The 26992-nt window shown below is 43.9% G+C and overlaps 1 long non-coding RNA gene across 1 annotated transcript in view; it reads left to right on the plus strand.

Annotated features, from left to right (window-relative positions):
* LOC140618495 (uncharacterized) overlaps positions 1-26992 on the plus strand; it is a 123697-nt gene that overhangs the window by 59728 nt on the left and 36977 nt on the right. The window contains exons 5-7 of the long non-coding RNA XR_012018620.1: positions 1924-2018; positions 3930-4019; positions 6424-6600. This is a non-coding gene — a long non-coding RNA (uncharacterized lncRNA). The remainder of the gene's footprint in view (positions 1-1923; positions 2019-3929; positions 4020-6423; positions 6601-26992) is intronic.

The following is a 26992-nucleotide window of genomic DNA, read 5'->3' on the forward strand; positions in this document are numbered from 1 at the left end:
GGAGGGCTCAATCCCCAGACCCTGAGCCAAAGGCAGAGCTCAACCACTGAACCACCCTACCTTCTGCCATCCTGTTCATTCTTGGCTTCTGTCTTGCCTCCCTTCCTGTACAGTGTTAGATCTGAAGATGGAATCTTGTCCCTCCTTTGTTAAAAATCTTTCTGACTTTACACTTGATGTTTCCGCAGTGGTCCCTGACCTTGGATGTCATAAGAATCTGGGGGGATCTGGATTAGTGGGACCACAGTCCAAAAGGTCCCAGGCAGTTTGAATGCTCTGTTGGGTTGGCAGCCCCTGGCTTACAGGATTAAGCCCTAAAATTTTAGCCTAATAGCTTAGACTGCCACCTCCCCTTTGGGCCCAGAAAGCATATGGCTTGGCCACACCCCTAGACCTTTCTCTCCTCCTACTCTTCTGCTGGTTAACTTGCACTCATCCTTTAAGGCCCAATGAAATGTCACCTTCTCCATGAAGCCTTCCTTGACTCTCCCAGGTCATTTACTTATTCACTTTCTCACCCATTCATTCAACAGTCAGTGATCACAGGTGCCAGGGTTTGAGTTGGGTTCTGTAGATGACTTAGCAGTGAATGAAACAGAAGTGAGAGTCCCTAGCTAATGGGGAAGGTAGGGGCAATATGGGCTGGGCGTGGGGAGTTAGTGAGAGCTTCCCAGAGGAAGTGACATTTCAGTATGATCTGAAGGATGTGTAAAAGTTAGTTACAAGGCATGAGGGGTGAGGGAAGGGAAGTCCTTCTGTATGGAGAGAGTGTTTTGGAAGACAAGAGGGGTGAGATCTAAGCTGTAAACAGAGGCCAGATTCCAGCCTGGTTCACTATTATGTGGCATGTCCTCAGTGGAAGAGAGCTCAGTAGGTATTTGTGGGTAAAATGAAAGGCCTTATCCTGGAAGACTGAGCCACCCAGTTTAGAGAATTAGTGGGGGTGGGGCTCATAGAAGATATTGGGGTAGATATCCAATGTCAGGGAACACCGGCTTTAATCCCCAATGTTATAGACATATGTGGTAAGGTGGATCCTTAATTTAAAGATAAACATGTAAAAAACGTAGAGCCCTGTAAGGAATCATTAATTCAGAGACGTAGATTTGGAGTCACGGACTAGTTACATGCCTATAGGCATTCAGGTGCTGAGTGATGGAGCTGGGATCTGCACCCCCAGAGCTGTTCTGGAGTCCAAGCTTCTAATCCATCCGAGGCAACCTCCACCTGACCTGCCATGGCATTGTTGCCCTATGTTGGGGGAAAGGCAGGAGGCACAGGAGGAAAAGTTAGCAGCAGCCATTTCCTGAGAGCCGGTTCTGTGTCGCCACTGTTGCTGGCTAGGTTCCCACAGGCTGCAGCTGAGCTGTGTGCTAGCCCGGGCGAGGGAGCATTTTACATGCTCTGCACCCCTCCCCCCAATATTTTATTAAGAGCTAATATCCACACAGTAAAATGACAAATCTAAATATTCAGCACAATGACTTTTTATTTTATTTTTTAATTTTTATTTTTTAAAAAGATTTTATTTATTTATTCGTGAGAGACACAGAGAGAGAGAGGGACAGAGGGACAGAGACAGAGGCAGAGGGAGAAGCGGGCTCCATGCAGGGAGCCTGACTCAATCCAGGGACCCCAGGATCACGCTCTGAGCTGAAGGCAGGCTCTAAACCACTGAGCCACCCAGGGATCCCTAACTTTTTATTTTAGAATAATTTTATAGTCCAGAAAATATTGCAAAGATAGTACAGAGTTCCTGTATACTTTACACCAAGTTTCCCCTAATGTCAGCACCTGTGCTGTTATAATACACTTGTCAAAACCGAGAAACCAGTGTTGGTACACTACTTACTATTAATACAGCTCTAGGCTTTATGTGGATTTTACCCACCTTCTTCACCAGTGTTCTCTTTCTCTTCCTAGATCCGATGCAGATACCACATCTCTTCAGGTCTTGGTGATCTATGATGGCTTCCTAGTTTTTCATAACCTTGACAGTTTTGGGGGCTACCACTCAGGTATTTTGTAGACATTTGGGTTTCTGTGATGTTTTGCTCAAGCTTGTGCTGGAGTTAGGGATTTGGAGGAATTGCCCTTCTCATGACTTCATAACAGGGGGCACATATGCTCCACAGGATTTGTCACTAGTGACCAGTGACTTTTGTACAGATCTAGACATAGAACATTGTCAGCTTTCCAGAATGTTACCTCCTGCCCCTTTCCAGTCAGTCTCTGCCTCCCAATCCAGGGTTACTACTGTTGGGGATTAAATTGGTCACTACCAATTTAATGAATTGAGGAATCATTGGTATGTTTTCTTAATTTGTCTGGTCTTTTTTTGCAAAACATAATGTTTTTGAGATGCAGCCCACTCTGCTTTTTCATTGTTGCCTAGTATTCCATTGTAGGAATACACATAATCTATTTGTTCATTCTGCTACTGATCAACATATGGATTGTCTCCAATTTGGGGTATTATGGATAAACTGCCATGAACATTGTTGTGTGGTTCTTTTTGTAGACATGTCATGCTTCAGTTTTGAGAGTCCAGGTTGGGGATGAGTGAAGGCCTTTAACCTCATCTCTTCAGCTTTCACTCCTGAAGACTTTATAAAAATGCCCTCATCTTCTCTCTCTAAAATAGATTAGGGAAGAATTAAGTCTCTAAAAGGAACAGAGAAAAGAACTCTTGCTAGGAAATGAACATTGAATGTGTTAGCAAATCTCATCAGCTTTGGCTCCAAAATATTTCTTAAATATGTCTGCTTCGCTGTTTTCCTAGCTCCCACAAGGGACAAAAACAACCTCTGTCTCTCCTCTCCTCACTGATCTGGTCTCCTCAGTTCTGCACCACCACCCCTGGTCCATTTTCCACTTGGCAGCCAGAGTGGTCTTTTCACAACACCAATCCTCACCCCTTCACACAACGTGAAGGCCTCAGAAGCCTCCATCTAGGAGACACTTCCAACTCCCCCTCCTGTGCTCTAGACCCTGTAGCATGTTTAGCTCTGCCTCGTTTCCTTCCCCAACAAGCTCTTTTCCATTCATCTTTGCACTGGCTGTTCCTTCTGCCTAGAATGCACTTCCCAAGGAAATCAGAGCACGTTCCATCCCTTCAGTTAGGACTCTTTCACTGCCACATCTGTGGAGAAGCCTTCCCTGACTACCCAATCACCCAATCTATGTCTTTTATTAAGTATATCCACTTACTTTAAAAATAATTGTTGAAAAAAAATTGTTGATAGGTAAAGACATAGACTGTTTCCATGTAAAAAATTCTTTTCTGACTGCTCTGTAGTTCCTTTCTTTCTCTGTCTTCTTTTGTGATTTGATGACTTTTTTATAGTGTTGTGTTTTGATTCCTTTCTCCTTATCTTTTGTGTCTCTACCACAGGTTTCTTCTTTGTCATTACCATGAGGCTCACATAAAACATCTTATAGTTATGATAGTTCATTTTAAGCTGATAACTTAATTTCCATCACATACAAAAACTCTCCACTTTTACTCCCCCCTGCCCCATTTTGTTATTGATGTCACTATTTACATCTTTTTATAATATGTATCTGTGGACAGATTATTTAGCTCTAGTTATTTTAAGTACTTTAGTCTTTTAGCTTTGATGCTCACATTAAAAGTGATTTATGCACTACCATTACAGAATTAGGACATTCTGAATTTTACTGTGTGCTTACCTTTACCAGAGAGTTTTATATGTTCATATGTTTTTCATGTTCCACTCAGTGTCCTTTCATTTCAATGTGAGGAACTCCCATTAGCATTTCTCAGAAGACAGATCTAGTTGTGATGAACTCCCTCAGCTTCTGTTTGTCTAGGAAAGTCTTTTTCTCTCCTTCGTTTCGGAAGGACAGCTTTGTCGGGTAAAGTATTCTTTGTTGACAGTTTTATTTTGTTTTCCTTTCCCTTTCAGCATTTTGAATGCATCCTCTTTCTATCTCCTGACCTTCATGGATTTGCTGAGAAATCCTCTCCCAGCCTTATGAAAGTTCCTTTGTATGTGGTGAGTAGCTTTTCTCTTGCTGCTTACGAAATTCTGTCTTTGACTTTGGACAGTATGATTTTATTTTATTTTATTTTTAAAATATTTTATTTATTTATTTATTTATTTATTTATTTATTTATTTATTTATTTATTTATGAGAGACACAGAGAGAGAGGCAGAGACATAGGCAGAGGGAGAAGCAGGCTCCATGCAGGGAGCCCAATGTGGGACTCGATCCCAGGTCTCCAGGATCACGCTCTGGGCCGAAGGCAGGCACCAAACTGCTGATCCACCCAGGGATCCCATGAGAATATGATTTTAATATGTCTTGTTGAAGGTCTCCTGATATTCAGCCTGTTCTTGATTCTCTGGACGTTATAGATCTGGGTGTTTGTTTCCCTCTGAAGATTTGGGAAAGCATCTGTCATGAAATCAGTGTTTCTGTAGGGGTATGGAGCCGGGGTCTCCTGGTCCACCTTGCTGCCAGCACCTCAGGTGTCTCTCCTTCACTGCTTCAGACGTGGTTTCCTTTGGTTCTTTCAACATATTTAAAAGAGCTGATTTGAAGATTTTTCTCTAGCAAGTTCAACACTTATGCTATCTCAGGGACAGTTTCTAGTTTTGTGTGTGTGTGTGTGTGTGTGTGCCATACTTGTTTATTTGCATGTCTTATTGGTTTTTTGCTGGAAATTGGGCATTCTAATTAACATAATGTGACGACTCTGGAAATCAGATTCTCCCTTCTTCCCGAGTTTGATGTTTTGCTTTTACCATTGTTTATTTGTTAGTGACTCTCCCTGACTAACTCTATAAAGTCCCTGTATTTTTTATTGTTTGTGGCCCCTGAAGTCTCTTTTCAGCTTAGTGATTACTCATTGATTTAACAGAGATTTCCTTAAATGCCCAGAACCAGAAAGTCTCCCAGGCTTTGCCCAGGAGTTGTGTATGCATGTTGGGACACACTTTCACCACACAGCCTAGCATTTACAGTGCCAGCTTGGCCTTTGCTTCCTGCTTACAGGGAGCCTCAAGGTGAGCCAATGGTGATCACTTAGGGCCTTCCCATATCTCATATCTTTCCTGATCATGCACATAGCCCTCAGTGTGTGCACAGCCTTCTTTTCCAAACCTCCTGTGGAATTCTCATTCTCCTGCTTTTCCTTTTAGGTTTTTTGGTTAGTTTGTTGTTTGTTCAAACTTACTTCTCCTTCAGGCAGCTAAAATGTTAAATAATTGCTACTTACTGTTTTTGACAAAAGCTCCTAGGGGGAAAAAAGACTGTTCACAGTGGCTGAGCCCTAAGCCAGGTCAAATAAGGATGAGCCATACAAGTGGGGTTTTCCAGGGGACTGCCAGACAGATCAAGTAATGATGATTCTCTGAGATTGGGGCTCTGAAAAGCTCCAACCCTGTTCTCACTCTACCAGTGGCTGCTGGGCTGCTGGTTTTCCCAGTGATTTGTTAGTGATTATGAACCATTAGTTTCAAAGTTTTGTGGGCTGGAGAGCAGGAAGCAGGACTGGGGCAAGTTAAAATGCCACAAAGCTCACTGTTCTTATCAAGAGTCATTGTGTTTCTTAGGAAAAAAAAAAAAACCCAACTCTCTCTCAATTGCTGCAAACTTTTGGTTAATTTCTAACATTACAAAGTAGTTGATTCTGACAATTTTTGCCACCGTTCTCATTACTTTTATTGTAGAGAGGATTTTTGGAGATTCTTACTCTGCCATTTTTTGATGATGTCACTCCTATGTAGACAACCTTAGGCCTTTTCTTCTCTGTGAAATCTCTTATAGTTTTTATCCTGCTGTTAATTTTCTCCAGCTAAATACCACCATGGATATACTGTACTTGAACAAAGTTGGGTTTATTGAGTCTTTGCAATGAGAGAGACCATACATTATGGAGAACTGCGAGGCTCCTTATCAGCAGTGGGACAAAATACTTGTTACAGGATTTGCACCTGGGTCAAGGGGTTTTGAGAAGGTTTCAAGGAATCAGGGCTTTTCTCTGAATTGGATGCTTTCTAGAAGTGAAGGCAAGTCTATGATTGCATATTGTAATATATCTTACATAGAAAGTGGTAGGAATGGAGTGAGATTAAAGCTGTAATTGATAAAGAAGTAGTAGTCACTCTCATTAGCTAGGGTCAGGGGCAGAGTAGACTGAATAATGGCTGCCAAAGACATCAGATCATAATCCCTGGAACATGCAGATGTTCCCTTAGATGGAAAACTGGTCTTTGCAGGTGTGCTTAAATTAAGGATCTTGAGATGAGGAGAGTATCCTGGATTATCCAGGTAAGTCCTAAATAAAACACAAATGTCCATGTAAGGAGAAAGGTAGAAAGGTTTCACACATACCCTTTTTCTGTCTTTATCTCTATCTCTGTCTCGATCTCTGTGTCTGTTTCTTTGGAGAAGATGATGTGAAGATAGAGCTGAGAGAGATTTGAAGATGCTGGCGCTGAAGATTGGAGAGATGTGATCATGAGCCAAGGAATGCCAACAGCCACCAGAAACTGAAAGAGGCAAGGGATAGATTCCTTCCTAGACCCTCTAGAGGAAATACCGCACTGACCACACCTTGATTTCAGTCTGGTGAGACCAGTTTCAGACTTCTGTCCTCCAGAAACTATAAGATAATAAATATCTGTTGTTTTAAGCCACCAAACTTGTAGTAACTTGTTATAGCAGCCCTAGGAAACAAATATAGGGGATGTTTGATCATTTTTGTGGTTTGGACAATGTCCTCATTTTGGTCCAAGTTGATGGGTTATGGGTAGAATTGTGTGCCCCCCAAGTTCATATGTTTTGTTTTTTAAGATTTTATTTATTTATCCGAGAGGGAGAGAGAGAGGCAGAGACGCAGGAAGAGGGAGAAGCAGGCTCCATACAGGGAGCCTGACGTGGGACTCGATCCCGGGACTCCAGGATTATGCCATCGGCCGAAGGCAGGCGCTAAACCGCTGAGCCACCCAGGGATACCCCAAGTTCATAAGTTAAAGTTCTAACCCCTGGTACCTTAGAGTGTGCCCCTATTTAGAAATGGCCTAGTTGCAGACACAGATGAGGTCAATACACCAGGCCTCTAAACCAGCATGACCGGTGTCTTCATAAAAAGGGGAAACGTGAACACAAAACTGCACCCACAGGGAGAAGACCACATAGAGATTGGAGTTATGCTGCCACAAGCCCAGAAACTACCAGAAATTAGGAGACAGAACAGAAACAGTTCCCTTCCTTTACACCTTCAGAGGAAGTATGGTCCTGCAGATGCCTCCAGAACTGCCAGACTAGAACTTTCTGTTACTTAATCCATGCGGTTTGTGGTACTTTGTTACGACTTTCCAGCAAACGAATCAGTTCAGAGATGATTACAGAGTGGTCTTGCTTTTGTCTTGCTCACTCATGGTCACAGGTGACCTTGTTTGACGTTGATATTCTATGAAATGGTTTATGTTCAACAGGAAGACAACAGTGTCTAGTTGTGAGTGCCAGGCCAGCGCTGCCAAATGTCAGGGACTGCTTTTTTCTTTCTCACCACAAAATCTTTCCTCATCTGATAAATTTCCATTTTTAAAGACAACTCTTTAAGCATTTTAAACTGATTAATTATTTAAAAAACATTAAATCTGCAATCCAGTTGGCATTTATTCTGGAGTGAGGATGGGGCAAAGGGGTATGGCCTCAAGTAGAGGCCACTATCAAAGGGGTTTGAGGTCCAGACTTGGCTGAAGTCTGTATGAACCTGAGTTTTCCACAAAGCTATCTCAGACCAATCCCCTCAAGCTGGTTTATACATAGAAGTAACCTCAGAACAATCCTTCAGAGCATTTAGGGAGTAGTTTCTTTCTGTCTTCCTTGTCACTCTTGACTGAAGGAAAGGTGTCAGCCCCCTTTTGTTAGAACAGGCCATGGCTGTGAGTGCCTTCTTCCTACAGCCATTAATTCGGAAGATAGGCTCATCAGCAGAAAACCCTCCCAGAGCCCCACATGCCCCGGGCATCTCCTCCATCTATTTGGATAAGTGCAGCTCAGGATCAATTATGGATGAGGCTCTATGGGAGATGAGTAAGTGGGCTGTTGTCTACTTTGAAAAATTAATGGGATCTGATTAACACAAGACCACACTCCTTCTTCCTCAAGCTGGAGAGGCTCACATGTCTGTAGAACAAGGGGGCGGGGGTGGGGGCAGCAGCCCCTGTGTCTGTGTGGAGTTAGATTGGATTCATGGAGTCATGCTTTGGACTTCTCTACCCCCTTGACGGATGAGAATACTGAGGCCCATCAAGGTTAAACAGTTTGCCCAAACAGCAAAGAAAATAGTCAATTACTGTTCTTTTTAAAATAAAATTTTTTAATATGGAAAATTAAAAACCTATGCAAAATAGAGAGATAATATCATGCACAGACATTCTCAAACTTTTTGGTCTCATTTTATACTCTTAACAATTTTTGAGGACCTTTAAGAGCTTTTGTTTCTGTGGCTTGCATCTATTAATATTTTCTGCATTCAACATTAAAACTCAGACTTTAAAAATATTAACTCATTTAAAAATAATAATGTCATTACAGGTCAACACAAATAACTTTTGTCCTTGATAATTTATTTCTACTCTAAGCTTTTATTTTTTATTTTTTTATTTTTATTTTTTTTAAAGATTCTATTCATTCGCTCATAAGACACACACAGAGAGAGGCAGAGATGTAGGCAGAGGGAAAAGTAGGTTCCTCGCAGGAAGCCCAGGGTGGAACTTGATCCCGGGACTCTAAGATCACGCCTTGAGCTGAAGGCAGATGTTTACCGCTGAGCCACCTAAGCATTCCTCTACTATATAAGCTTTTAGATGACAGTTATACATTGTCCATTAGATTTTACCTTATTTTATTTTGTCATTTTGTGGTAAAATGTATCCAAAATTTACAGTTTTAACCAGTTTTCAGTGTATAGCCCAGAGGTATTAAGTACATTCATAGTATTGTGCAACCATCACTACCATTCATTTCTAGAATGTTTTTGTCATCCCATTCTAAAACTCTGTCCCCATTAAACACTAACTCCCCATTCTCACCATCCCCAGCCCCTGGGAACCACCATTCTTCTTTCTGGCTCTATGAATTTTATTACAGTCGGTGCTTCATATGAGTGTAATCCTATATATTTGTCCTTTTTTGCCCATCTTTAATCACTTAGTGTCTTTAATCACCTTGTCTTCAATGTTCATGTTATAACATATATCATGTTGTAGCATATATCAGGGTTTCCTTCCTTTTTAAGACTGAATAATATGCCATCATATATATAGACCACATATTGTTTATCCATTCATCCCTGGATGACCATTTGGGTTGTTTTCATCATTTGGCTATTGTGAACAGTAGTGCTACCAACATGGGTGCACAAATATCTCCTTGAGACCCTGCTTTTCTGTTTGTTTTGTTTTTGTTTTTGGATCTATTTGTTTGAGAGAGAGCACAAGCAGGTGAGTGGCAGTGGGAGAGGGAGCTTGATGCAGAGCTCTATCCCAGGATCCTGGGATCATGACCTGAGACACTTAACCGACTGAGCCACCCAGGCACCCTGAGACCCTGCTTTCAGTTTGTTTGTGTATATACCCAGAAGTGGAATTGGTGGGTCAAATGGTAACCCCATGTTTTAAGGATTTTTTAAGGATTGACTATACTGTTTTCCCACAGTGACTGCACCATTTTACATCCCCCCCCCTCCAGCAAAGCACAAGTGTTCCAGTTTCTCCACATCCATGCCAACACTTGTGGTTTTCACTTATAATTTTTTTAATGATAGCAGTCCTAATGGCTGTTAAATAAGTTTTTAATAAAAAATAAACTATTTTTTCCAAACAAAAAAATTAATAAGAAGAGAGGCATTGTTTTACATTTTGCAAATCCTTTGAATGTCTGACTTAAATAGGCACTGGGTTGCTTCTCAGATCTGCTTGTACATTTAACGGTTGTCCAATTGCATGCCTTGCAACCTCTGGAAAATTCCACAGTACCCTCATGAGAGAGAAGGGGAAAGGTAATGACAGTGTAGTATTATTAGGAAGATAACTCTGTCCTTGCTGACTTCAGTTTTAAACATTTTTATTATTATTTATTTATTTATGATAGTCACAGAGAGAGAGAGAGAGAGGCAGAGACACAGGCAGAGAGAGAAGCAGGCTCCATGCACCGGGCGCCCGACGTGGGACTCGATCCCAGTTCTCCAAGATCGCGCCCTGGGCCAAAGGCAGGCGCCAAACCGCTGCGCCACCCAGGTATCCCTGACTTCAGTTTTAATTACCAACTCAAGGTCTATCATGTTTCATCTCTTCTCCCTCCTGAGTCTCCCCCTCCATCAATTTTTTTAAAAAGATTTTTTATTTTTAAGTAATCCCTACACCCAACATGAGGTTCGAACCCACAAGCCGGAACCCACAACCCTAACCCACAACCCCAACCCACAACCCCAAGATCAAGAGTCACATGTTCTACCAACTGAGCCAGCAGGTACCCCTCTTCTTTCATCATTTTGAAGCAAATTGGTAACCAGCAGTTATTACCAGCATTGTATGGTGTGCTTTCTTGCATTGGCTTCTTAGTACTCATTACAGATCTGCTTTATTAGCATGTGTGAATATCTGGTTGTTCACTTGTGGGAACCAGGCTCCAGGGATGTTAGGAAATATTCCCAAGTTCATGTCTCTGGAAGCTAATGGTACACAAGATGGTGCCCAGGTCAGATCTTTATTACACACTCTTAAATTTGACTTCAGACCATAGGAGTTGTTAAGGCTGCCACTGGCTTGCTTCTTTTTCCCGTTGGGACTTTGGGGAAGGCATTCCCTACTTCTATCTTTCAGAGGCATGCGGGATACTCTTTCATAGATCTTCAAGAAGCCCTCTGGGCCTGGCCTCATACAGGCTGTTGGGCATAGAACTTGGTTAGATGATGCCATGTAAAGTAATTCTGGTCATTTCTTTGTATATAAGCTGAGAAATCACTTGCCCTCCCATTTGGAACCCCAGTCTGGGAGTGGAGGAAAAACAGCAGAAGGACCCACGGTGGTGGAGTTTGGTATGGTCTGCTCCAGTTTAAACCAGGATGCCTCCCCTCACTAAAGAATCTAGAGTTGAGAAAAGATGAAACTCCAAGGTCATATAGCCCTGACCACCTCTCAGGACAACTAGTCCATAGATGGTGCCCTCATTGTTGGGAAGCTCAGCTCATGTTAAGTAACATTCCAGGAACAACCCAGATCTGTGTAGTGATGGGAAGAACCCAGATTGGGAGTAGAGATTGCTAGGTATGAGATTAAGGTTGCCATGGATAAGCCCATCCCCCTTTGAAGTTTTGATTTCTTTGTTGTGAAGAGAGCTCATCTGTGGTACTTTTTACCACTAGAATTTTGGTTTATTTTCTGATTTGGCTCCTTTTCTCCAGAGTGACTTTTAAGTACTTGGAGAGAAGCTCTTGTGATACTTGCCCTTCAAGTATGGGCATCACTATTCCTCTTGGGGCACGTTCTCAGCTGCCCATCGAGGTACTACCTCTGGAAACACTCCTGTCTTCCTCTGGCTTCTTGTGGAGTTTAATCCCAGAACAGACTTCCAAGGGTTCCGGAAACAGTCCTGGATTCCCACAGATCTTGCTACAGCCCTGAACACCCATAGCTGCTTCATCTACTTTCTGTGACAACCCCTCCCCCCCCAACATCAATATAAGCTGTCCTCTGACTTTATAAAGACTTAGTGACTGCACAATCCATGAGACTTTCCACACCTTTGCCATATATCCCAGTCAGTTTTCAAATAGTGAGACCTTCTGACAGGAAGAAGACAGAAAAATAAAGCAGAAGAACTCCCCAATAATGTAACTGAGAGAGAGAGAGCTAGGGCTCAGACTGCCTCTTTGGTTTGGAAAGGGTGTGGATATGGCTAATCCAGTCCTGGCCTGAGAATCATTCCAGGCTGGCAGGCTGGACCGCCCATCTCCATGGTAACTGTTGTTATTGGTAACTGAATAAGCATCTCCAACAACAGGCTGGAGTGGCTGCTGATGGTTTTCCCTTCTAGTTGAAAGTGAGAGGAGTCAGTCTTTTTGCTGACTGATCCTAAATGTTAGGTTCTTTGCCCCCATTTTGGGATCTTCAGTTGACGTTGGGCAAACAGAAGCCAACCTTCTATTTCCCCTCCAACTCTGTGACCTAAGTGGTGGACAAATTGACTTCACATGTATTTTCCAGCTTTCTTCTGAAAGGCTAAGAAATCTGCTCAAGGACATCCAGCTAGTAAAAATCAGAATTTGAAGCTTGACTATCTAAAAGTCAAGTTTGACTATCTAAGATGCCACAGACTTGGAATTATTATGGAAGCCAAAGATTGGCAAGGTGAAGTGACTTGCTCACCCAGGCCACTGTCTCAGACTGCCTCTTCCCCCTGTCGCACTCTCCCTCCATCCTGGGAGGACATGTGCAGTGGGGCAGACCTGCTGCAGGAATGAAATTCAGACCACTCTCAGAGAGGACCTTTGGGTGCGCCATTATGTTTTATCACATCCCTCTCTGAGTACTCTCATTTTACAGAACATTTCAGGCTTACTTCCACTGATTGATTTTCCTGGGTGGGCTTTGGAATCACCTTTGTTGGGACTTAGATCTGATCCTGCTGAGATTTTGATTGTCAGGGCCAATTTGTGAAGGCCGTGCCACATGGAAACAAAAAAGAACCCAGAGTTCAGTGTCTGGCCATCTGTGTTGACATCCTATCCCCCCTTCTCAAGAAGGACCCTCATCTTTCTGATCTCTCAGTGGCTTCTGACACAGCTGACCACTCCCTGCATCGTGAACAATGCAGAGCCCAATGCTCTGGGCTCTGTGACTCCATCTCTCCCTGGTTTTCCTCTTGTCTCTCTGGCTGCTCCCTCATGGATCTTTGTGTTCTTCCTCATCAGCTTGACCTCTACACGTTGGAGTGGTTCAAGGCTTGGTTTTAGGTGATACCAGCCACCATGCCTATGGCTTTGGTTCCCTCCTGTCCCTAGATCACACCTGTCTTTTGAGCTCGAAGCCTGCATTTTTCATGGAAGACTTTGCATTTTTCATGGAAGACTTTGTAGCTCTCCCTGGATATCCCTGACACCACAGACTCAACTCCTCCAAAACTCACCCTTCCCTACCAAAATTTGTCTCTCCTAACCCTCCCCTGCCTCCCTTCAATTCCAGTGTTTCCCATCATAGAATATGGTGCTACTCTCTCCTCAGTATTCTAGGCAGGAACTGGGGAATCATCCTTGACAGGTCCTCCCCCTCAAGTAATCCATCACTAAGTCCTGTTGTCCCTAAATTCTAAAAAGTCTCTAGAATCTGCCCATTTATCTCCATTCTCCACTGTTATGCCTGGCTTCCTTACCATTCTCTCTGCCTCCATCCTTCCCCAACTGTCTGTCCTGTATTCTCGTTAGAATGACCTTAAAATACAAATCAGGGCAGCCTGGGTGGCTCAGCGGTTTGGTGCTACCTACAGCCCAGCGCATGATCCTGGGGTCCCTGGATCGAGTCCTGCGTTGTGCTTCCTGCATGGAGCCTGCTTCTCCCTCTGCCTGTGTCTCTGCCCCTCTCTCTCTCTCATTCTGTGTCTCTCATGAATAAATAAAATCTTAACAAACAAACATAGCTGCAGACTATATTTTCCCCCTTGAATCTAGGTGGTGAGTTTTTCAACTAGGTACGGTGGAAATGATGTGGGACTTCTGACCCTAAATAATAAAAGGCCATGCAGCTTCTGTCTTGCTGGTGGAATGTTAGTCCTTGGTGTCCTGGGTCACCATCTAAGATGTTTTGATCATTATGAGGTCTCTATGCCACCAAGCCCAAGCCATGGAGAGTCTACATATTGGTATTTTGGCTGACAATCACAGCTGAGCCTGGCCTTTGAGTTATTTCAGACTAGGAACCAGATGTGTGAGTAAAGAAGCCTCTAGATGATTCTGGATTCCCCTACTTTAGCCCCTGAATCACCCTTGCCATTCATATCTTCTCAGCGGAGGCTTGAGACATTGAGGAACAGAGATACGCTGATCATGTTTCCTGTTTGAATTTCTGACCTACAGAGAGAATGAACATAAAATGGCAATTGCTTAGGGTGGTTTACTCAGCAGTAGTAACTGTACCAAAGTTCAAATCTTCCACAACACATAGCTGGCACACAGTGACTGTTGGATGAGTGAAAAAATGGCTAGTGGTAATATTATTGTTGATATTATTTGGGAGGCAGGAGGACTGCTATTGGTTCCAAGTGACACGGTGCTTTCCTGATTAAACTTCTTACAGTGACTGGGAGCAGATGGAAAGGAAAGGGCCTGGGTTGTGTAGGGTTTCGGCTGTCATGGCATCCAGGTGGAAGGAGAGTCTCAGGGCAGGCCAGGGATAAAGCAGGGTGAACACTCCATGCATCAGGTCTCTACTTCAGCCTTTGTACCAGATTACCGAAAATTGGCCATGGTGAGTGGAGGCAAAGCCCATCTCTGACTTGATGGAGAACTTGGATAGGATTCATTCAACCTCCCTGGGCCCCATTTTTATACAGATGTTGGACAAGAGCCCAACAAAAGTTTGCTCCAGTTCTATGGATCTGTGTGTAAAGACAACTAGAAGATCAGGCAAAGCTGCTCATAAGTAGCTCTGTGATCCAGACAAAGTCAGCAGGGAGGGTTGCAATTTGTAATTTTTTAAAAAAATTAACCAATTACATCCTCAATGTAATCAATTCCTAATCCCCTTGAAAAGTATCTTTAGGCATCTAATTGGCATATTTTAAGAGACATATTGGCTAGTTAGACATCAATTGACATCCTTATTAAATATCAATTAACACATTCCCTAACTTGATATTTAATTAGCTTGCTGTAGCTATTCTTTTAATAGTCAATTAAATGCTTAGAATATTCTTACAAGTTGACTCCACTGATCGCGATTATGTATGAATTCCCGTCATAAGTGGTTTTTAGTTAATTGCAGGGCAAGCTGATTCTGAGTATACATATCAGGTCTTTCAATAAGAATTTTAGAATCAATCATTAGATACTTAATGAACCGTCTTCCCAGTACTGATTATGAATAAAAGTCACGTCGGGCTCTGGGACTGTGGGCTATTGTGTTTTCATATGACTGTAGAAACTCTAGGTCAAACAGTCCATGCCCCAGCCTCTAGTTAGAGTCATGCTCCATTTAAAAAAAAAAATTGGAATAAAATACACATGGCATAAAATTTACCATCTTAAACATTTTTTTAAGTACAGACTTCAAAAGTGCTAACTACATTCACATTGTTGTAGAACCAATCTCTAAAACCCTTTTTATCTCACAAAACTGAAGCTTACTATCCATTAAACAATTCTCCATTCCCCCTCCCCCCACCTTTCTGCTTTCTGCCCCTAGGAATTTGACTGTTCTAGGTACCTCATATATAGGGAATCATACAATAGTTGTCTTTTCATGACTGACTTATTTCACTTAGCATAGTGTCCTCAAGGTTCATGCGTGCTGTAGCATGTGGCATAATTTGTTTATTTTTAAAGAATGAATAATTTTCCATTGTGTGTATAGACCACATTTCATTATGCATTCATCTCTCAATGGACACTTGGGTTACTTCCACCTCTAGGCCATTGTGAATAATATCGCTGTGAACATGGGTGCACAAATACCTCTTGGAGACCCTGCTTTCAACTCTATTCCCAGGAGTGAAATTGCTGGATCACATGGTAATTCTGTTTCAGTTTTTGAGGACATACTTCATTTTTAGGTTTCTTCAAGTCAATGCATTCTTTGAACACTTTGGGTAGGTGGACATTCCTTCTCTCAGGAGCTAATTCTGGGGGTGGGGGTTGCCGACCCAGGAGTAATTGTAGCCCAGTGGGGCTACTGCTATAGTAGTGGCATGCTGCAGCAGAGGCATGAGGAAAGAGAAAGGATACCTGTTGGGAGAGGTGTGCTGAGAAGAGGTAACATAGTAGGCCCAGGTTTCCCCTGCACCCTTGTCACTTCCACAGTGCTGGATGGTTCCCTCACCTTATACCATACTTTCCTCTACCGCTGGTGGTAATCTCTGAGTTCTTATCTGCCTGGAACTCTGCTACATTTTCTCACGTCATCTGTCTGAAAATGAGGAATTGAGAGCATTTCCTCTGCTTTACACACAAAGATCTTGAGGCTCAGGAACACTAACTAAGCTGCCTGGGGTTCTATAGGGCTCAGAGCTGAACAGTCCTTGCCTAACTAACACTGTACCTGTGTGGCTACCCCCTACACTGTCACCACTGAGGAGCTAGGGTGGTCCTTAGGCAGAGGGGGCTTGCCTGGGGGCATCAGTGTTGTTGGAGCTGTCCATCTTGTGGACCAGCTTGGAGTAACTTGAATGGCCTTAAGGTCAGTAGCTGGACTGGTTAGTAGACATTGCAGGGTTCATATGAGAAAGGACTCTGACCTATCAGTCTTCAATGATGGGGTGAACAAGTTCCCAGAGGCAGTGAGCTCCCTGTTGTCTAATGTGTGAGCAGAAGCTAAAGGATCATTGGACCACTTGGGAGCAGGTTGCACTAGGGAGTGTTTTGGGTTCACAAGCAGTTCACACTCACAATCTTTGCATTTACTGTTCTTTGTGTTTGAAGAGCTCCTCATATGTGCCTTCTCGACTTTCATATCTCAACTTTAATGGCCCCTCCTCAAGGAAGTCTCCCTTGATTACTCACTCAATGTAGGTTTCTTCTCCCACCCTGCTATTCTCTATTTCAGAGGCCTGATTCCTACATAACATTTTTAACAGTTTATCATGATTTAGTTTGTTTGCTTGCTTGATGTCTGTACCCCTGATACAGACCAAGTTGTTTTGTTTACTATCTGTATCCCGGGGCCTGGCACATAGTAGGATCTCAACATGCATTTTTTTGGATGGATGAATAGATGGATGGATGTACAGGTAGGTGGGTGGATGGATGGACAGATGGATAGATTGATAGATGGGTGGGAGGATGGATGGAAGGATAACTTCCCAGGGTTTCAGGTTCAAGCTTCTCTGTGGGTTCAGGACACATCCATATGTATTCATTTTCTGCAGAGGGCTTCATTTTGTGTGGTTTCATCTTCAGTTTCCATGGGTAGCTCTCTTTAGGGAGTTACTGTAATTAACTGATTAGGACATCATTACAAGAGAAAATTTTTGTTTTTTAACCCCAGAATTAACCACTTGAACTTTGATGATGAGGAAAATCAGAGACTGGGCAAATTCATTTGAACATAGTTTAACAAGCTTTCAGCAAGTTGGCTGCTAACAAGAATGTCTGTCTTTCACATCCAGATCTCCTCTGAAGGGTTCCCCCTGAATGTCCCAGAGTCATGGCCAGCTCTCTTATTAGAGTGTGGCCTAAAGACCTCTGGAGAGATAGATTCACTCTGAGCTTTGTTAAAATGTAGATTCTGCGGCTTACCTCAGACCTGCTGAATGAGAACATTGGAAGTGGAGCCTATTGGGGGAATTTCTGAAGTACCCTGAGATGATCCTGGCTCCAGGAGGGTTACTGTTTAGGCAGCTGGGAGACCATCTAGTACAGACCCTATCAGATGATGAAATTGAGGCCTAGAGAGGAGCAGTCACCTACCTGAGATCATACAGCAAGTCTATGGCCCAGATCAGACGAGAATCTTTTCTTTCTTCTGCTAGACCTTCAGCTTCTTCCTGATAATGGGCAAGAGGGAATAGGATTTAGGGTTAAAATAATCATAGCGCTCCTAACCTTAAATTTATATTTAACAGTTAGCCCCAATTTTCTACGAATAATGTCCATTAAATAATTAATGTTCCTTAAAATAGTCTCTGCTCCCTCATGCCTTTTTATTCCTGGAACATCAAATCCTTTCAGATCATCATTAATTAAGATGCTTGATGGCCTCGAGAGGTAGCCAGACACCCACAGAAACTCGGTAATTCATTCTGAATACCATGAGACACAGTCTGCATTCCATAATTTTCCCAATTCAAAGACTGCTAAGGGAATGAGGAAGAAGTGGGACTAGAGAAAGACTGCCATGGATCCAAAGGCTGCCACACACCAGGCAGTGTGCAGAGTTGTTTCCATGCATTTTGGTGTGTCAGTCTCACAACCTGGTACAGGAGAATTATCATTTTACCAATTAAGGCCATGGAGGCTTAGGATACAGGGCAATCTCTTCAGCACAGCAGTGTTTGAGGGAGCGGTAAATATATGTCACTTTCTCACCTCTTGAGATCAACTTGTCCTATGCTGTTTTTAAAACATGATTTGCTGTTGTTTGATCGTTCCTTGACCATCTTGGCTGAGTGGAAATGAGGGTGTTCATCCTGGGATGATGTAGGGATGAAGAAGGGTCTGCAGAGTTGGAGTGTGGGGTCGGGCAGAGGCCATGCTGCAGAGACCCTTTCTCAAGCTGACTAGTTATTTGTAAGTCTGATTTGTGTTATTTATAACTAAACTTCCCTTACATTGATCAAGGCCTTCATAGGTTCCACACACAATCATCCCTACCTGCTTGTTCTTTCATTTATTCAACAAATATTTATTGAGCACCTGCTATGTGCCAGGCGCTGTCTCAGACACTGGGGAAATAGCAGTAAGCAGGAAAAAACTTTGTGGGTGACACAGACAATAAATCAGCAAGCAAATTAATTAATGACTCACTGTGACCCATGTGATGGAGGTCACAAATGTTGCTGTGGTTCAGGCATTGAAGAGGTAGGCCAATTCAGATAGGGTAGTTAGGGAAGGCCTCTCTGAGGGTTAGAGATTTTAGGCTGAAGGACAGGAAGTAGCTGGCTGTTCAAAGATTTTTTTTTAAGATTTTATTTATTTATTCATGAGAGACACAGAGAGAGAGAGAGAGAGAGGCAGACACACAGGCAGAGGGAGAAGCAGGCTCCATGCCGGGAGCCCGATGTTGGACCCAATCCCGGGTCTCCAGGATCACGTCCTGGGCTGTAGGCGGTGCTAAACCACTGAGCCATGGGGGTTGCCCTCGAAGATGGGTTGTAAGGGTGCTCCATATGTGCTGAGGCTCAGAGCTTAGGAAAAGCTTGCTATGTTTCTGGAACCCAGAGGAGACTCCCACTGCTGCCTTTTGTGGTGGGAGAGTGAGGGTGTGGGGAGGATGGGCACGTGGGTCTGGGCCAGGTCCAGAGGATCAGAGTATGAGGGCTGTTTAGCCCTGGGTAAAGAAATGGGGGCCACAGGAGGGGTGGGAGCAGAAGAGTGACATGAACTGCCCTACATTCTGAGATCCCTCTGGCTCCAGAGTAAACTGAACATGGGAACAGGTGGCTACAGGGAGTCCAGGTGAGTGGTGCTAGTGGCCTGGTCTGGGGATGGAGTAGTGAAAGCATGAGCCAAGCTCACACCCAGATATATTTGGTGGAGGAAAGGACACCCACCAATGCTCAATTCTGGCTGTTTGGAGGCTCCCCCTGAGCCACAGAGGGGACTTCTCTCCCATCAGACAGGTGACAACACAGAGGCCCCCAGAGGTGAAGTTCTCTCCAGCACCTGCAGCTCTAAGCAAGGCCTTTGTCCCCCTGTGTGGCCCTGCTGAATCCAGGGACCTGGTCTGCCAGGAAGTAGATTAATCCATTTTAGGAGAGATCCCTGCCCTGTAGGCGCTGAGGGCTGACATAGCCTCTGTTTATAGTAAGCCCCTCTCTTGGGTTCAGATAGGTGTGAGGTCCAGCTGGCTCTGAAGGAGGTCACAGTCCAGTAGGGGAGGGAAATAAGAGGACCAGCCATGACACAGTTAAATAACTACACTCAGCAAGAGCTGATGGTGAGCAGCAGGAGGCCTTCCTGGAGGAGGTGGTGAGGGAGCCATAGGACTAAAGATGTAGCCAGTAGAGATGTGAGAGAGACCAGTGAGAGTGGACGGTGGTGGCACATAGGTAGTGGGTGGGAGAGACCCTCCCAGGGGTGCTGTTTTGGGATTGAGGATTAACCTTGTCTGTCTAGGCAGGGAGGCAGGAAACCTGGCTTATGGCCTCAATTCTGCCAAGTGACCAGCTGTGTGAAATGGCCAGTCACATTCCCTCTGTAGAGTTCCTCACACCAACTGAACCTCTACCGGGTACCTCTCAGCATTCCCCATTCATGGTAAAAATAATCTCTCCAGCCCTCTCAGAAGATTTATAAATCTATTTCATTTCTTTCATATGGCATATGTTAAAAAGTATTTAATTATTTAGATCAGCATACTATTTAAGATTGTATTACAAAGTTTATGTTTAATACAATCATTATACAGGAAGAGACTTTTTATCTTGCTCCTTTAAAAGAAACGCACACAATATATTTTGAATTAATTATGTAACAAACTTGTACAGTTTGCTGACAAATATATCTTTAAATGAGGTATCATGTTTGATTGGAGAACAAATCCATGTTAAAATGGAGATTGACATTTAATCGTGTTCATCATCAAAACAGGAACATTGCTTTCATGGCTTGATGTTAGGGATTTTTGCATTTTGTGGCTAAAATGAAAGGCCTTGGCTTATTAGTTAATTTTGAGGTTTTGTCTCAAATTAACTAAATAGGAGTGAAGGCTTCAGGCTGGTGTTGGTAAGACCTAGTCAGGGAACACATTGTGGGTTCATTTCTTCCTCCCAATAAATGGAAAGCTGAATTGGTTGTACTCATGTCTGAATTTTCTCCCTTTATAATTGGTTTTGAAGGTGCTAGAAGCATATGGATGTGCTTTTTAAGGACTGTAATCAGATGGCACAGTGAATGTTACCATAAGGCACATACAGTGAATTATCATAATTTCAGCCATGTTCATTAACTTGTATTTCACATTCACTGTTGTCAGACTTCCTGTCCCTAACCAAATTCTGTTGTGGATATAAATGAAACAGGGTATGAGTAAGAACGTGAACTTGAACTGTCATACAGCCCAAATCTTGCAAACAAATGTGAAATTACAACAGTGATAATGTTCTACATAACATGCTTATTACAGTGCCTGGAATATACCACTAAGTTTTCCATAAAGGTTCACTATGGTGATGCTGATAATTAATGCCATGAAGGAGAGGGACATGGTGCACAATGTGTATGTTATGGGATTTAGGCCAGAAGTGAGGGCTGTAGAGCTAAATTTCTGTGTGACCATGAGCCAACTGATTAACCTTTCTGTGCTTCAGTTTCTTCATCTGTCTGGAGATGATTAAGATGCCCAGATGTAGATTTGTTGTGAGGTCTAAGTTAATGTACATAAAGTGCTTAGAATGTTCTGAGCACATGGTAAGAGCTAAAAATGTTACTTCAAAAAATCATCTTCATCATCATTTTACTGTCATACTGTTATGTCAAGGGAGGCTTTGCGGAGGAAACGACTTCAAGCTGAGCTATGAAAGATGAATCAGTGGTAGCTAGGCAACAGTAGAAGGGACAAGCATCCCAAGCTGAAGGAACAGTATGTGCAAGAAGCCCTATGGGGGGGAAGGATGGTAGTGCATTTGGGGAGTGAACAAAGCCAGTGGGCCTGCAGCGGAGTGATCAGGGGAGAGTGTGGTGGGACATAAGGCTGGAGAGAGAAGCTGGAGCCAGAGCAGCTAGAGGCTGGGAGGCCTACTAGGGAGGCTCTACTAGGACTTTTGTGTTAATCCTCAGAACAGTGAGTGCCAACCAAGAGTTTTAAGCAGGAGGGCAGAATCCAAATCTGATTTGCCATTTGAAAAGCTCCCTCTAGTGGCATTGGGGAGAATGAATGGGAAGAGCCCAAGAAGCTTTGGGGGGGAGGGTGGGACTAGTCAGGAGAGCAGAGAAGACTAGTTGGTGGACCCACAGGAGCTGGTGATGAGTGGGGTCGATGTGAGATGTGAGGAAGAGGGTAGAGGAAAGGCCAGCATCCTCTTAGTTCATGCAGCTATTGGGTGGACAATGGTATCTGAGAATGATGGTGGTGAGGTGAGTTGCTTTATCTCTCTGAGCCTCAGTTTCGTCATCTGTACCCTCCATCCTGTTGTAAGGATTATTAAGTAAGAGAACATATGAAAGTCGACACAGCCCCTAAAAATGTGTCTTCTTCCCCCAGCCCCAGACTCAGCACTCAAAACCTGCCTCTCAGCTATCATGGGTATGGGTAGAATGGAGTGTACCTATCATCCACATTTATGTCTCTTGGTCTTCTTTTCTCATCTGTAAAGTGGAGTTCAGAGTCTCTAACCCAAGGGTTTCTATGAGCCCCTGAAGGATGACAAAAGTGAAGGAGCTTCCTTCCCATGGAAGGCTATCCTCCTATGGATTATGGTCAGTCAGGGATGGGCAGGCCTGGGAATGTCCCTGAAACTTACTCTCTTCCCACACCCTCTCTTTTGCAGCACGCTCCAGCATAGCCATTTATGTGTGCACAGTGTACTTGGACACACATTGGAGCTCACACATATCTCCTGACACATGCACACACCCACATAGTACCCACATCCACACACCCCTCGAGAGATTTTAACTGAGGTCTACAGAGCAGTGCTGTCCATCAGAAACATAAGGCAAACCATATATATATAATTTTAAAATTTCTTTTTAAAAAAATATTTTATTTATTTATTCACGAGAGATGGAGAGAGAGGCAGAGACACAGGCAGAGGGAGAAGCAGGCTCCATGGGGGGGCCTGACGTGGGACTCGATCCCGGGTATCCAGGAAGGATCACGCCATGGGCTGAAGGTGGCGCTAAACCGCTGAGCCACCCAGGTGCCCTAATTTTAAAATTTCTTGTAATTTCTTTCACATTAAAAAGTAAAAAAGAAAGTGGTGGAGCTCATTTTAATACCATATTCTTTATAACCCAATATATCCAAAATATTATGTAATATATAATCAAAATAAAAATTTATTAATGAGATATTTTAAATTCTTATTTTTTCATACTAAGTCTTAGAAATCCATTGCATATTTTACACTTTCAAGACACACGTGGCTAGTAGCTGCCATACTGGACAGCACATCTCTGGAGTGGAATTGGAAGGCTAGGCCATTGAGGGTCTGTGGGCCACAGGGGTTGGAGGTAAGCCGTATTCCCAGGGTGGCTTCCTGGGCTCTGCTACCTGCCACTTGGCCCTTGGCGAGGAGACAGGAACATCTGCCACATATTCAGTGTCAAGTGCCATCAAATTTAAACTCTCAATGACCCATAGGGAAGATGTACTATGACCATCCCCATTTTATAGGTGAGGAAACTGAGGCTCAGAAGGATAAGGGAACCTGCCCAAAGTTTCATCATCAGTAATGGGAGGAGCTGGATTTATTTCTGACCCTCTGGTAAGCCAAGCAAGCTCCACTGCTCAGCCAGATCTCTCACCAGCCTCCTGTCCTAGAGAGCCAACTGCCCTGTGGTTTAGGGTTACCTCAAATGCAACACACCCAATCTCAGCTCCAACTGGCCTGCGCTCTATCCCCTTTCTGGAGATGGAAGGCTCTCAGAGCTTAGAATTAGACTCCCAGAAATCACCCTGGACTTCTGCCCTTCCCTCAACCCAGGATTCACTTTCTCATTCATTCAACAAACATTTATTGAGCACCTACTATGACTAGACACTGTTCTAAGCTCAAAGGATAAATCTGTATACAAAATAGACAAAATGCTCTACTTTCTATCTCAAACTAAACAGTAAACATAAAAAATAAGCAATTGATATGTGTCAGAGGATGGTAATTGCTATGAAGAAAACAGAGCTGAGTAAGACAAACTGGGAATCTTGGCGAGGGGTGGGTTGCAATTTTTAATAGGTTGTCAGAGCATGCCTTTTAGGGAAGTGGACACTGAGCAAAGACTTTAGGGGATCAAGAGAACTAGTCAAGGTATATGGGAGGGAAGAACATTCCAGGAAGGGGAACAGTCAGTTCACAGGCCTTGAGGAAGAAATGGGCCTTGCATGTTCATGGAAGAGTTGAGTGTGGGTGCAGAGGAGTGAGAAGAGGAGAGAGATGTTAGTACATGAGGTAGGAGAGGAAATAGCAGGGAAAACATGCAGGGCTTCATAGGACATTGGCTTTTACTCTCAGTGAAGTGGGCAGAGAAGTGAAGTACTCTGATCTGGCCTCTAAAAGTCTCAAGAGGGGAGGCAGGGAGACCAGTTAGGAGGTTGCTGCCAAATACAGGTGAAAGAAGAGGGCAGCTGGCATCAGAGGTAGGTGGGAGCGGAGTTATGTTCAATTTGGATTGTGTTTGGAAGGTTCAGGCAGCAAGGGCTTGCTGATGGATTAAATGTGCAGTGTGGAGGGAGGGAGGAGTCCAGGGTGACTCCTCCACCTCATCACACCCCCCACCCCACCAACTGTGATGAGTTTTACTGTGTGGAGCGGGTTGGGGGATGACCAGAAGTCCAGTTTGGATGTATGGGAGTTAAAATGCTTCCCAGACACCCACGTGGAGACACTGCGAGGGAGTGGAGTTGATGGGGTTTGTCCATACAAGGTCTGGGCCGCTGCCACTGGCATGGAGGCAGAGTGATGCCGTGGCCTGGCATGTTGGCAAGGGCTGAGTCCCAGGGCCCTGGGTCAGAGGAGGGGACTGAGAAGCAGTGGCCATTGGAGTGGGAGAAGGACAAGGAGGACTAGGCTGCCATGGGTCAAGTGAGAAGAAGACTGAGTTTTAGCCAACACGGAGCTCATGTGAGACTGCCCTTCTCCAGGTCTCGGTAGTCCACCTTTTGCCCCCATTGATAGTCTGAAAAATGGCTTCCAATGACGTCAGCTCCTAATCCCTGGAATCTAATGTGGAAAAGTGGTCTTTGCAGATGTAAGTGAGTGAAGAATTCTGACATGGGAAGTTATTCAAATGTGGTCTTCGCAGACATGATTGAGTGAGGATTCTGAGATGGGAATTTATTTAGGTGGGCCCTAGGTACAATTACAGCTATAAGAGGGGGGCACAGGGAAACTGACACAGGGTGAAGGACAGTGTGAGCGCAAAGGTGAGCTTGGAGTCTGGGCAAAGTGAGTCTCTCTCTTTTTTAGATTTTATTTATTTATTCATGAGAGACACAGAGAGGCAGAGACACACACAGGCAGAGGGAAAAGCAGGCTCCCTGCAGGGAGCCTGATGTGGGACTCCATCCCTGGACCCTGGGATCAGGCCCTGAGTGGAAGACAGACGCTCAGCTCAACCGCTGAGCCACCCAGGCATCCCCAGCGTGAGTCTCTTTATGCGGCTCCTAGGAGCTGGAAGAAGCAAGGAGTGGATTCAGTGCTGTCCTGCTGACACCTTGATTTCAGATTTCTGGCCTCCAGGACTGTGAGAATAAACTTCTGTTGCTTTAAGCCACCAGTGGTGTGGCAGTTTGTTACAGCAGCCCCAGGAAACAGATGCACTCCCTCTGGCATCAGATACCTTTCTTGCCCTCATCTTAGTCATCAGCATCCAGCAAATGTACCAGCCTCAGCACCAGACTCCTGCTCCTGCCTCAGCACCAGACTCCTGCTCCTGCCTGTCCCCAGCACTCCCCTTCACTCACACCTGACTTCCCTCCTAAATTCCATAGCACGGAGCCCACATTTAGTAACCTGAAGTGCAGGACTTTTCCTGACACTGCCCGCCACTACTTCATGTGCATTTGTGCTACTGCCATCACCAATACTGCTGCAGCAATCGACATGTTCTCTCAAGCTTCTGAGCCTTTATACTTGCTGTTCCCTCTGCCTGGAGCCTCTTCTAGCAGATATCCCCAAGTATCTCCATGGCTTGTTTCCTCACTGACTTCAGGTCTTTGCTCAAAGACCTTCCCTGATGACCAATTTTAAAGAGCAATCCCCTCTTCTTCATGTTTCTGATGCCCCCACCCAACCTTGTCTTTCTCCATTGTACTTCTCACTACCTATGTATTTATCTGTTCATTATCCATTACCTCCCACTAAAATTATATTCCATAGGGGTAGGGTATTTAGACTGGGTGCCTTAGACAATGAACATTTATTTCTCATAGTTCTGGAGTCTGGGAAGTCTAAGATCAAGGCCCTGGCAGTCAGATTCCATGTCTGGTGAGAACTCTGGACTCTCATCCCTTTATAAGGGCTCAGATCCCATCATGGGGCCTCCACCCACATTGATGTCATCCAAGCTGAATCACCTCTGAAAGGTCCCACCTCCAATACCATCACACTGGGGATTAGGCTTCAACATAGGAATTTGAGAGGGAAACACTCATTTAGTCCATAGCAGGAGGATTTCAGGGTGATCTATAAGTCCTTCTGGGACCCTCAATCCCTTGCAATCTTCAAGGTCAAACATTCCTAACCTTTCTGAGCTGTGGACCTCTTCCTCTCTTCCTTCCAAGCCTTCTAAATACATAAAATGAATTAGACTACAAAGGATTCCAATTATATTAAAATATCAAAATATTACAAAAACAGATTTTTGATACAGTAATAAATGTGCTTCTTTATTAATGCACTAAATACCAAGAGCTAGGGACAGGTCTAATTAGTGTCATAATTTTGAAGCAATGATAAGTGTAAATAATCTTTTAAGATAGCAGCAGTGATAGTAATGTGACATGAAAATATCTGTGATTTCTCTTGGTGACAGTCATGGGCACTGCAAATACTGTGGTTTGTTGTTAGCATTCACAGGGGAAGGAAATGATACATTTCAGTTAGAGGTGAGTGAAGAGAAAGATATAATCATTTTTCACTTCCAAATTTGCTAACCCTCCCCCACTCCATGAAGATCTCCTGTCTTTCCTGGAGTTGGAGGTGGGCCAGGAAGGGCTCGGACCCCAGGATCTTTCAGCACAGAGAGGTGCTCCAGAGGAGTGTACCCTCCATGGCTAAAATGGGGAGCAGTAAGAGGCAAGCCCCAGCAGCAGGCAAACCTGAGATCTGTACAGGCCCCTGCCTCCCTCCAGCCCTGGTGAGTCACAAAACGTCCTTTCTCAGGAAGACCAAATATAAACAGTTCAGGATTATCTTGAGAACA

Source organism: Canis lupus, chromosome 26 (genome assembly GCF_048164855.1).
Source record: "Canis lupus baileyi chromosome 26, mCanLup2.hap1, whole genome shotgun sequence".
NCBI lineage: Eukaryota > Metazoa > Chordata > Mammalia > Carnivora > Canidae > Canis > Canis lupus.